The following is a 10,803-nucleotide window of genomic DNA, read 5'->3' as shown; positions in this document are numbered from 1 at the left end:
AAGACAAGAGGAAGAATTCAAACAGATGTAGAAAATGTGGTCAACTGGGTTTGAAATTGTTGATTTCAAAGATACAAAGGATGAAAAACCTCCTTCGCTTTAACAGGTGCAATCATCCTTGCTTCTTCCACTCTGTTTTATTCCAGCTCTGATTCCAGCTCAGTGGGTTGAAGCCAGAAATGTGCATTAATGGATTTCATTACCTGACTCGTCAAGCCACAGTGCGACTGTAAAAACAGCCTGCGGTCATGCACACCTTAAAGCTCAAGAAGAGTGGGTCAGAGGGGCGGAAGAGCCACAAGATTAATTGAAGGTTGATGAGATTTTTCACACCTGATGCAGAAAGCACATTAATGTTTAATAAAATAAGACACCTTAGCTCAGTCATCATGACATTCATGGCTCATCTCTGCTGTAACTACAGACTGACTTAATTTATCAGGTGATTGGCTGTTCATAAAGACGTATGAGCCACTTATGTGTGCATTTAAACACAGACTTCTGCACTGACATATTCTATTATATTTGAAATGCTCAAGGTTTCATGGGGATGCAGAGGTTTTCTCAGACAAATTGATGTGCAGCACATAGAGCAAATGCCTCATTAATTGTATGCGTTCCAGTGAGCCTGCTTGTGTATTAACCTGCATTTATTTGGTCTGACCATGTTTTACCTGCTCCTACAGTAAATCAACCACTTATTTCGCTTCTGGCAGAATCACTGTCACACTTCGATTAGCCTGTTAGAATTCAGCTCCGTCTCTTCAATTTATCAAGATCCCAGAGGCAGACAGAGAAGACATTCAGTTCCTCCTCTTTTCCTTTTCTCCGTTCGACTACATCCGTCATCATCAGGGAATGAAGTGCAGGTGGCATCAGTTATTACCTTTAACTATTTTGATGAGATAAATTCCATACCAAGATTATTATTTCACAGTGTGTGTGTGTGTGTGTGTGTGTGTGTGTGTGTGTGTGTGTGTGTGTGTGTGTGTGTGTGTGTGTGTGTGTGTGTGCGTGCGTGCGTGCGTGCGTGCGTGTGTGTGTGTGTGTGTGTGTAAGTAATCTAACAGGCATGTAACCATTTGTGGCGTGTGTCTGTGTGCCTCTGGACCCTAATTCATTTGATGTATTCACTTTATATCATCAGATAATCTAGATGAAGAGTCAGAGTTCCACTTGTCATTTTTCATCATTTATTCTTAACGTTTCACTTCATGAATGTGGAACTGGTCCCTATTTGTGGTCATGCAGAGGAAATGATAGAGAACTCAATTGCTTTCACTCCAGTTCTGCTTGTGCTGTTAAACATTGCCTGCATATGTTGCAGTCCATATGGATAGATACATACAATTTTTTAGGACCAGGTGCACTGAAACATATGCAAGGCTACACAATTTCTATACAAAACATGTACAATAAAGATGAAAGATGGTATAAAGCTTTACAAAGTACCTGCTCAGGTAGAAAGAGCATACATTTCTCTATCATGGCTACATGATACAACAAACTCACAATGACAGTAAAGGAAATGTGACTTTAAATTACTGATTTAAATTAATGCCAGTATGTCAAGTTTCAAAATATCAAACCGAATATGAATATTATAATATTCATATTTCAAACAGAATACAGTTTTATTCATTTTGCTGATAACATATTTTACCGTGACTTGAATTTAAAAAATAATCTTCTGTACTTCTGAGGTGAGCTTCAGTGTCACCATCCCTGGACCTCTTGGACCTTGTGACTTCAAAGTGGCCTTAGATTATTATCCCAATTACCGCCTTTCCATCACATCATGTCTTTAATGGTGGCAGCCGTGACTCTAATGCACTTTGCCTTTGTCCCCATGGAGATATCCTGTTAGCATGATGAAATGACCCAAAGGTCACCTGTCTGTCTCACCGGCAGGTCTGCAAAAAGCCCTGCTAACCCCCAACCCCCTTACATCCCACTCCACCCAATGTGCTGCTGTTAAAGCGGTTTGAGCTCTCATTGTCGTATGTTTCTGAGTGAGAGTCACAGTTTTGTTGTGAGCAATGTCATGATTTTATCTGGAAATCTGGATTTTACACGTGCAAATTGAATTTGTGCTTTACATTATTTGCAGTAGGCTGCAATTGCAGTAAGATCTGCAATGTGACCCAGAGTCTCAGCAAAAGTAACCACTTCTCCACCAGTGATTTTCATGTTCAATGGCTCCACGTGTTCCTCTAAAACATTAAACTGTACTTCTGTGTGGTTTTATTACCTTCATCTTATTGGTGAAGCAACTGCTTGAAACTTGGCTAGTTTAACTCCTCAAATTTAACTGATTCATTACATGTACCCACTTAGTTCTTTACAGGATATGCCGGGTCAGTTGTGTATGAGTGCTTAAATGGATCAGCCCTGGTTTATCCGTCTGCCCTTTTGCATCTCTATACCCCTCGTTGCTGGCTTAGGTCACTAAACCTCCAGCTTCACATGGTTCCTAAATCCAGGTCGGCACTCAGGGCCAAGTAAGTTTTCTCAATTGCAGCTTCAAAACTTTGGAACAGCTTCCACCTCCAGATCAAGTCAAAAACTGCACTACCAGCCTGTTCAAATCTTGATCACAAAACACAAGCTATTTATTGCCCAATTCAGTTTTGATTTGATTTCTTAAACAATATGCATGTATTTGTCTTGTGTGCTGTTCTGCCTTCACATTACATTTAATGTCTTAGTTTTTTTTTTTTAATTTTTAGTTTTTTAAGTGCTAAATAAAATGACTGTGGGGGCAACCCAAACAGACACACAACCATTCAGGCATGAATTTAATGTAAAATCACCAATCACCCGAGCACACATCTGCAGTTTAGACTGTGGGAGTCAGCCGAAACACCCATGCAGGTAAGAAAGAACATAGCAACTGCCTATTGCAAGTTATTTATAGACACAGGTCCGGTGTTTTGGTATTTTGTTGTTCACCGGAAGGTTACCGAAGACCATGAATTTGTCGTTTTGGATGATTAATCTCTGGTGAGTGTGGTTTGTTTTTCTGTGTTAGTTTAACTTGAACGTGGCTCATGAACATTTTCATGATTTAAAGGAAAGAAAAAAAACAAAACTATCGGAGAGACGCCAACGTGAAATACAACATCGGCACTGCAGAGACACGGTGCTGGCGAGATTTTAATTTGAAGTTTCATCTCTGCAGAAAATGTTTATTTTGGCGCGTTTTGTTTTTACTTGTTGCTGACAAATGTCTGAACTCTGTTCGTACTTTTGAAAAAGTTTAATTATTAATGAAAGTGATTTAGGGACTGTGAGATAATTGAAGTTCTGTACAATATGCAGGTTGGTTTTATGTTCGATGGACTTTTGGGAGAGGAGACTGAAACTGGTGACTGCTGTGCCGGATGTCGGGGAAGAGGACGCTGGATCCTCCGGTTGGATGAAAGATTACTCAACTCCAGGTAAGATTCAATAGAAATATAGTCAACTCATCTGAAACTGGGTGGCTGACTAAAAAGAACAGTTTGCCCTGACTCAACTGAACTAAACTTATTTAACGCGGTATTTACAGAATGGAAGATTTACTTTTATTTTAGTTTTCTATCTAAATACGAACGCTATACGAAGTGGATAAATGTATGTTAATTGTGTTGAAATAAAGGGTCTTTAAAGTTTATTTATTTATTTTAATGCAAGTGAAACCGGCCACAGGTCCATCGTGTCCTCTGCATGTCTTCATACCTCATCAGGAGTGTTTTTCTGAAACTGCTGCCCAGTTTTGTTGACTTCCTGATTTGGTCATTTTTCAAGAAGTGACTGTTTCTCTGACTTCCTGTTCATAGACTGGTTTCATGCTTTAGACTGAAATCTGCTGAAAACTGGCCGACTTGATTGCAGTTATTTGCCTTCGCCCCCGATTGCTGCGGTTCATCTCAAACGAGCCTGTTGTCCTTCCTGGGACCAGGTCACAGGCACAGAATAGATTGCGCTTCTGAAGAGGCTGCTGCATTAAATTGGCTTTATGTCAAACAGTAAATATTGTCTTTGTGGAAGTACTGCAGTTAAATAAGTTAGATAGTATATGAGCAGTGTGGATTAAGCACAGTTAAATGTAATTCTCACCTGCACCAGTATACAGAGTAAGAAAAGGGCCGTTGGTTCTGGTGTGCTGACTCTGCAGCGATGTCGTGGTGTCTCGGTAGTGGCTGTACGATGGATTTCTCTCTGGACTCACATGGGAGGCTGCTGTTTGTTTCCTGTTTCAACTTTACTTTTAAACATGACTTTAGCTATCCATATGAGTTTGTTATTCTAACTATAACAATGAAGTTCCTCCATTTTACCCCAGATCTTGCCCTAAACTGTTGAGTTGTTTTTGTGCAGTAACTGGGAGTCATGTGCTGCGTATTCAGTGGGTTGCGCAGGTTGGAGAACTTGTATTGTAAAGTATTTTGGGTTTTGCACTTTCAAATCAGTTTTCAAGTGTGCAATTGTCATGACATTAATAAAGGGTTTCTCAGTTTCTAATCAGCCTAGCAGACGTTAATCAGTTTCCTCCAATTAGAAATGTCAGTAAATTATGGCTCCTACAATTCATCAAGTCTGCAGTTGCATTTTATTGAAGCAGTGCAGTGTCTCTAGTCTTTCAAATGTTTTCACACTAAGGGTGTTTTTTCTAAATAAGTGTTTTCCAAACATAAGTGAAACATGTACGTTTAATGATCCTAAAAAGCTGCTTTTGATTTCATTGCCATTACACTGCAGAATTACTCAGCAATGTTAATTTTTGAAAATAACTTTTTCAACTCTAATTTTGAGAATTAATTAAAGTCATTGGAGTACATCTGTATTCTAGATAGGAAATGCAATGGCGCCGTAATGGATTTTAAAGTAGAGGTTTGGAAAATAAGAGCACTCCATCTTCTCTGCGGCACGCTTCCAGCTATGTGGTAATACTATCACCGGTGAGCTCCATCAGGTTCTCTACATTAAAAACTCAATCTTGTCTTTATCTTTATGGCTGTCAGTGCTCTGTCCATTTTTCCACTCTGTCTTTTAATGTGGCCGTTAGGTAAGAGGAGATGGTCACCGTTCACCTCAAGTGCTCCTTTCTCCTTTTTACCGCAGTGCTCTTATGTTTTAGCTTCTTTGTCACACATCTTATACAGTTGAAACAAAAGTAATCCAAAAATACCATTATAGACAATAAAGTCGTTCAAGTCTTGTGTTGCATTTTATTACAATACATTTACTCTCATTTAGTCTGATTATAACTTTTAAACTGTGCAATTGTTCATTTGTTACAAGAACTGAACCAGAGAATCTACTCATTAATTTCCAACCCCCTTGAAAAAATTATTTTCTGCCTCAGGTCTGAAATTTCTTATTGATGTAAGATATAATTGGGAATCCTGCAGAGGAGCTCTACTTTAAGCAGCAACTTGCCAGGTACAGCAAATAGAGCTAGTTATGAAATATACATTTTCAGACGGAGGCAAATGTAGGGACACAAGCCACAGTACACATTAAACTAAGGTGTACTAAACGGGTGAATGTCAGGCAGGGCAACATAATAAACACATTAGACCACCGCCTGCTAAAACATATCTGCTACTGAATAGCACAAACTGGCACTGTGCTGGTCGAGCAGTGGATCCGGTTGCTTTAAGTGACAGCTGACTGCGCTTTGAAAGACTCATCGAATTCCAGTGAGAAATTGAAGCGGTTTGCAGCCATCACACTAATGGGACTTTGCACAATAAATTAGAGGTTGCCACTTCAAATTACTGGGTTGATTTAATTGATGACTTTCTTGTAAGTGGAATAGGTTGTGTAGGATTTTATTATTTATGCGCATGAACCAAATACAACGTTCGGAAGATAACTGAAAGCATCTGTTACTGTCTGTAGGTTTATTGTTGTCACTGTACAGTCTGTTCATTACAGGCATGCAATTATCTTGAGAAATGAACTTTAACTGCCCAGATAAAGCTCTTGTGTGTACTTCTGTGCAAAGCCCCACTACACATAACGATGTAGCTCCAGAAAAGATATTCAGCAGGATATTCAATATGGCCTTTGTAAAATGTCCAGGGAGTATCGAGAACCGTCCGACTTTACTGACGTTATTTTCACGGCACTCGGACTGCCTTAAAAGCCGATCTCTGTTTAAAACATAATGGAGTAAGTGAAGACTAATTCATACTATTCATTAATTTAAATACACTTCATATTGTGCAGTCACTTTGAATGAATGACAGACATAATATGCATGTGAAATGATTTGTCTAAGCTGCCAACTCATTTCCCATGTGTGGTGAGACGCCTGCATCCCACCACAGTGACATAAAGAGTAATTTCCCTTTATCAGAGTTAGTTGCTAAGTTACTGAAAATCAACTAATGAGATGTTCCATTCAAAAACCAAGTCTTAAAGAAAGACTCCCCAAAACGCGTTGTGTTCCTCTTTTATTTGTTCTCTGGGAGGTCTTGTTGTCCTTACCTCTGTAAACTACAGGTTGCTTTGTATGTCTGTCTTTTGCCTGACTGTCAGCATGACAATTCCTGGCCAATATTTTGTATATATGCAAATGTATTCGACTCTTTTTTTTTTTTTTGTCTGCATTTATCTCCAACAAGGATAGAAGGTTTAACCAACAACTTGTTTGACCAGAGTTGTTTAATTTGGTTTCTTGAGTAGGCACACTGTGTACAAAAGGGAAAGTATCTGCATTGTGTAAGAAATATGCTTCAGTTCCTCCTTCTGCAGAAACATGGATCCACAGTAACACAATGGCTCTTTTCTTGAATGGACTAAAAGCCTTTGGTTGTTTAGGGTTACAAGGTTTGAAGATTCAGACAATTTGTTAGCTCTGAATTATCACCAGCTGACAAATGCTAATGACAATTACTGACCTTTTTTTTTTTTACATCCAAACAAGTTAATAGACTTGACTTTACAAGTAGAAGTAGAAGGGCTGTCCAAACTAATAGGTAAAATAAAAGTGCAATAAAAAAAATACAAAATTACTTTATTAATGGACAGATGTTGACCCTAAAATTCAGAAAATCAGGCCAAAATTTTGCTATTGTGACAAACCCAATCAGAAGTCTGCTGTAAAGCTTAAAAAAGTGTTGTCTCCAATAAGTAACTTCACTATAGTATTATAGTTGTTTATCAATGTGATGTGCACACTGATTATAAAACACAAATGCTGTGTTAGAAACCAAGTCCATACATACAGTTTCTCAGACAGCTGAAGGATTTTAAAAACCGTCTCCTGTCCTTTGATGATATTGATCGGCTATGAGGCAGGCCGGGCACTTTACCGGTGGGGTGACACAACTCTCTTTTTTTCTTTTTTCTTTTTTTGCCAAGATGGGAAACACAAATGCAACAAAGGCGCAGAGAAAAAAAAAACAGACAACTCCTTCAGGCAGATGCTCACAAATGTGTAAAAAAAGGACTGACATGTTTGCTGTAGGACTTTTTTCAGCACCCGTTGATGGTGATGATGATGATGATGATTGTGATAATGATGATGAAGAAGTTTTGAAGAAGATTTTTCGGTAGTGTTTGACTGGGTGGGCAGAGCCACCTTGGCAGTGCACATATCTATAGCCATAAATCCCATTTTGTTAAGATAGGTTTGCATTTAATCACTTGTATTTTGGTGTTTGAGGACAAAATGGATTTCAGCCCTGAGACTATGTCTGAGTAGCTTTTTTCCCTCATCACTATGTTCTCAGACAGCATACAGGTTGATGAGGATGTTGGCTATTCTTGTTTGGAGGTGAAAGATGATGACTTTCATTATAGTGTGTATTTATGTATCTATGTAAAATATATGTATCGTATATGTTTGAAAAATTAGACATACAAAGTGATTCTTCTGGTTTTTCCAATTTTTCTATTTTCCATTCAGCCAGTCTCTGACATTTGTGACATTACGTGGACATGCTGATTGGAGGATGCACATTGGAGGTAATGGCTGCTGTTGAAATTTGCTCCCTATAATTTACTGGCTTTAAGACATTGAATGAGCTTTCAGCAGTTTGATAACAGGAACAGTTAATGATCCAAGCAGAGATCAATAGTTTATTTCTTCCTTTTGAGATGAGGAAAGTAGCTCCTGCTTTTGAACAAGCAAAACCTGCTGTAAAAAGCAGAATCTTCTCATGTCCCTCTAGTTTTTTGTTTGTACGCAAGAGTAACCGTGTGTTAAATAGAAAAGATGAGATCCATCTAATTGATTTCTGGGCTGAATGCTTGGTTAATTTGTGACCTAGCCAGGCAGTACTAATCCTTATTAGAGCCACAATATGGATAACAAGTACTCTCCAAATCAATAGCCATCAATTAGACAGAACCTTGCTATCTAAATCAGAGCAGCCCAATTTTGTGCCCGCGGGTCAAGTTTGGCCCGCACCTTCATTTTTTCTTTTGCCCACCACGGCATTTAACAAGCTAGTGCTTATTCTCTTCATTCTTAAGTGCTGTCAAATTCAAATCCTACTGAGTACAAACTGTACATTTTGTGCAGCTAAAAATTGCATTATAAGATTATTTTTTTTCAACAATGTACAGCAGAGTGCTGTTAAGCTTCCCTGTTAAATTACATTGGCCTGCTTCTTATCTACAAAGAATGATGGTATTCTCTCTCTCCTGCTACTGCTCATGTGCTGTTAGTGTTGCCTACCTCGCTGAGCTGCCGGTCAAGATAACGTAAGTCAAGAAAAATTTGAACAAAATGGCACGAGAAGTGTTTTTGACAATAATTTATGCAAAAAAATATATATAATTACTATTACGCAGATTAAAGATTCATCTTTTTATTATTCTGAAATTTAGTTTTAGAATCAGAATTTTATTTTTCTGTCAAATATATTACATTTAAATGAAATGTAATTACACATAATATAAAGATTTATTTCTGGCCCTCCCTCCAAGATCATTTTTGACCCTTTATAAGAAAGAATTTGGGCACCTCTGATCTAAATTATATTCATTTTGTAGCGAGTACCTCTTCATGCACTAAGTTATCTATTATAATTGAAATGCTGTCGAGAGATGTAAGACCGTGACTGGAACACTATTGTTATTTCAAGGTCAAGGTAATGGTGCTAAATCATCAAAACTCTGCTTGGCTCTCATGAATATGGTCCGTTATGATTGGATGTGATAGATTGAGGTTTTTTTAGGTTTCAGTTGTGCTTAATGGCAATGGGGTTATTGTGATATAGATTTCTTTATATGCTGTTTGTGTCTTGAGAGACTATATGGGCGCAATGTAAAGAGTAGCTAAGCCACCATTAGGTTGTCTTTTGAGACCATTAAGCCCACTAAAGCAGAAGTTGGCAGAGAGTCAGGGGCAACGCCTGTTCACTTTACCTCCTCAAGTTTCAGCATTGCTTCATACAAAAATGTTAAAGCTAAAACTGCACAGAAGAGCCCAGTATGCCTCATAAATGCATGAATTTGTTGCTTATTTTTTCCTCTTAAAATGGTCACTAAAGAAGTTTTAAAATATTGAAGTGCATCAAAAGAACAGGAAAAAAACATCACCTAAAACTGCAACACAATATCAAATTCATGTAACGACAACACAAAAAGATTTGGTATAATTTGACATTGAGACTTTATTAGATTTTAATAACGTCACAAAAAAAGTATCTACTATCTTGACAACCATCCATTGGAATGTGCACATTTAACACGGCGTGTGTCTGACAGACAGACAGACAGAAGATAACAAAGTGTATCTCTCAAACAAGAGGATCACTAGTTAGCACAGCAGCCATCGTTCAAACTCTCGATACTTAGAATATACAAATGCTAACCAGCTCATCCTCATGATATATTTCATATCTATCAAGTCAAAAACAATGAATAGTGGCTGCAGTGACAATCATATTAGCAATGAATCTATGCTTTCAGTACGGATGTAGACCTGTTGAACCATCTCCCTCTTCTAGACCTTAAACCAGAAAAGAAAACTCTACATTTTAAACCCACACGCAAACAACCAAGTCCTTACAATGTCAGAGCAGCACTAACAAACCTGTCAAGATAGCATCGAGAACAGAAGCCAATAAACAACATAAAATGTTTTTGACAGATTTCTTTTTTTCTCCAAGTTGTCACTGATTCAGAAAGACTGTGGTCACAATAGCTCTTTTTCATCACCATTTATCGACAGACAGTTGAAAATGTCAAGCCAACCCGTAATTTGTCCAAATCAAGAGTGCTTAGCGTTATTCATATTCTTTGTCATGGGTGAAGACACGACACCGCCAAATGATTTCCTCTCCAGCTCTCATTTTGCCCTCAAACAATAGTGACTCATGTATAACACAGTAAAAGTATGAAGGACTCATACACACACAAACATGCACACAGACTTACAGATACTGTACACTGGAAAACACACTTAAGGCAATGGTGGCCTGGCAACTGTGACTATTTGAGTAGATCTAGATGTGCCCTCATATGATTCTCTAACCCGTCATTGCTGTTCATCCCATGGACCCCTGCGGCCCAAACAAGCTGCTTAGAACAACGAGCTGGCATGCTACTACGCATCACCAAAACACAACATCAACCAGAGAAAAGAAAATCTTATATTAACACCTGATTTCCGTACAATTCAGAGTAGTATGTGAGTATGAACTATGCTGCAGATGAGCAGGTGTGGACAGAGAAATGAAGCAGATACCGTCTATATTTGTATGTATATTTATATGTTGCTGAATGAGGCTTTTGTGCCTTCACATATTGTTGTTGACATTCACAGCTAGATGGCTGCACTAATCCTAAATCTGCCCC

The sequence above is a fragment of the Brachyistius frenatus genome, unplaced genomic scaffold, assembly GCF_029030835.1.
Source record: "Brachyistius frenatus isolate BFR_SWC_R1_liver_20210118 unplaced genomic scaffold, ASM2903083v1 Contig_120, whole genome shotgun sequence".
Lineage (NCBI taxonomy): Eukaryota > Metazoa > Chordata > Actinopteri > Embiotocidae > Brachyistius > Brachyistius frenatus.
Note: the sequence above shows the minus strand (reverse complement) of the source record.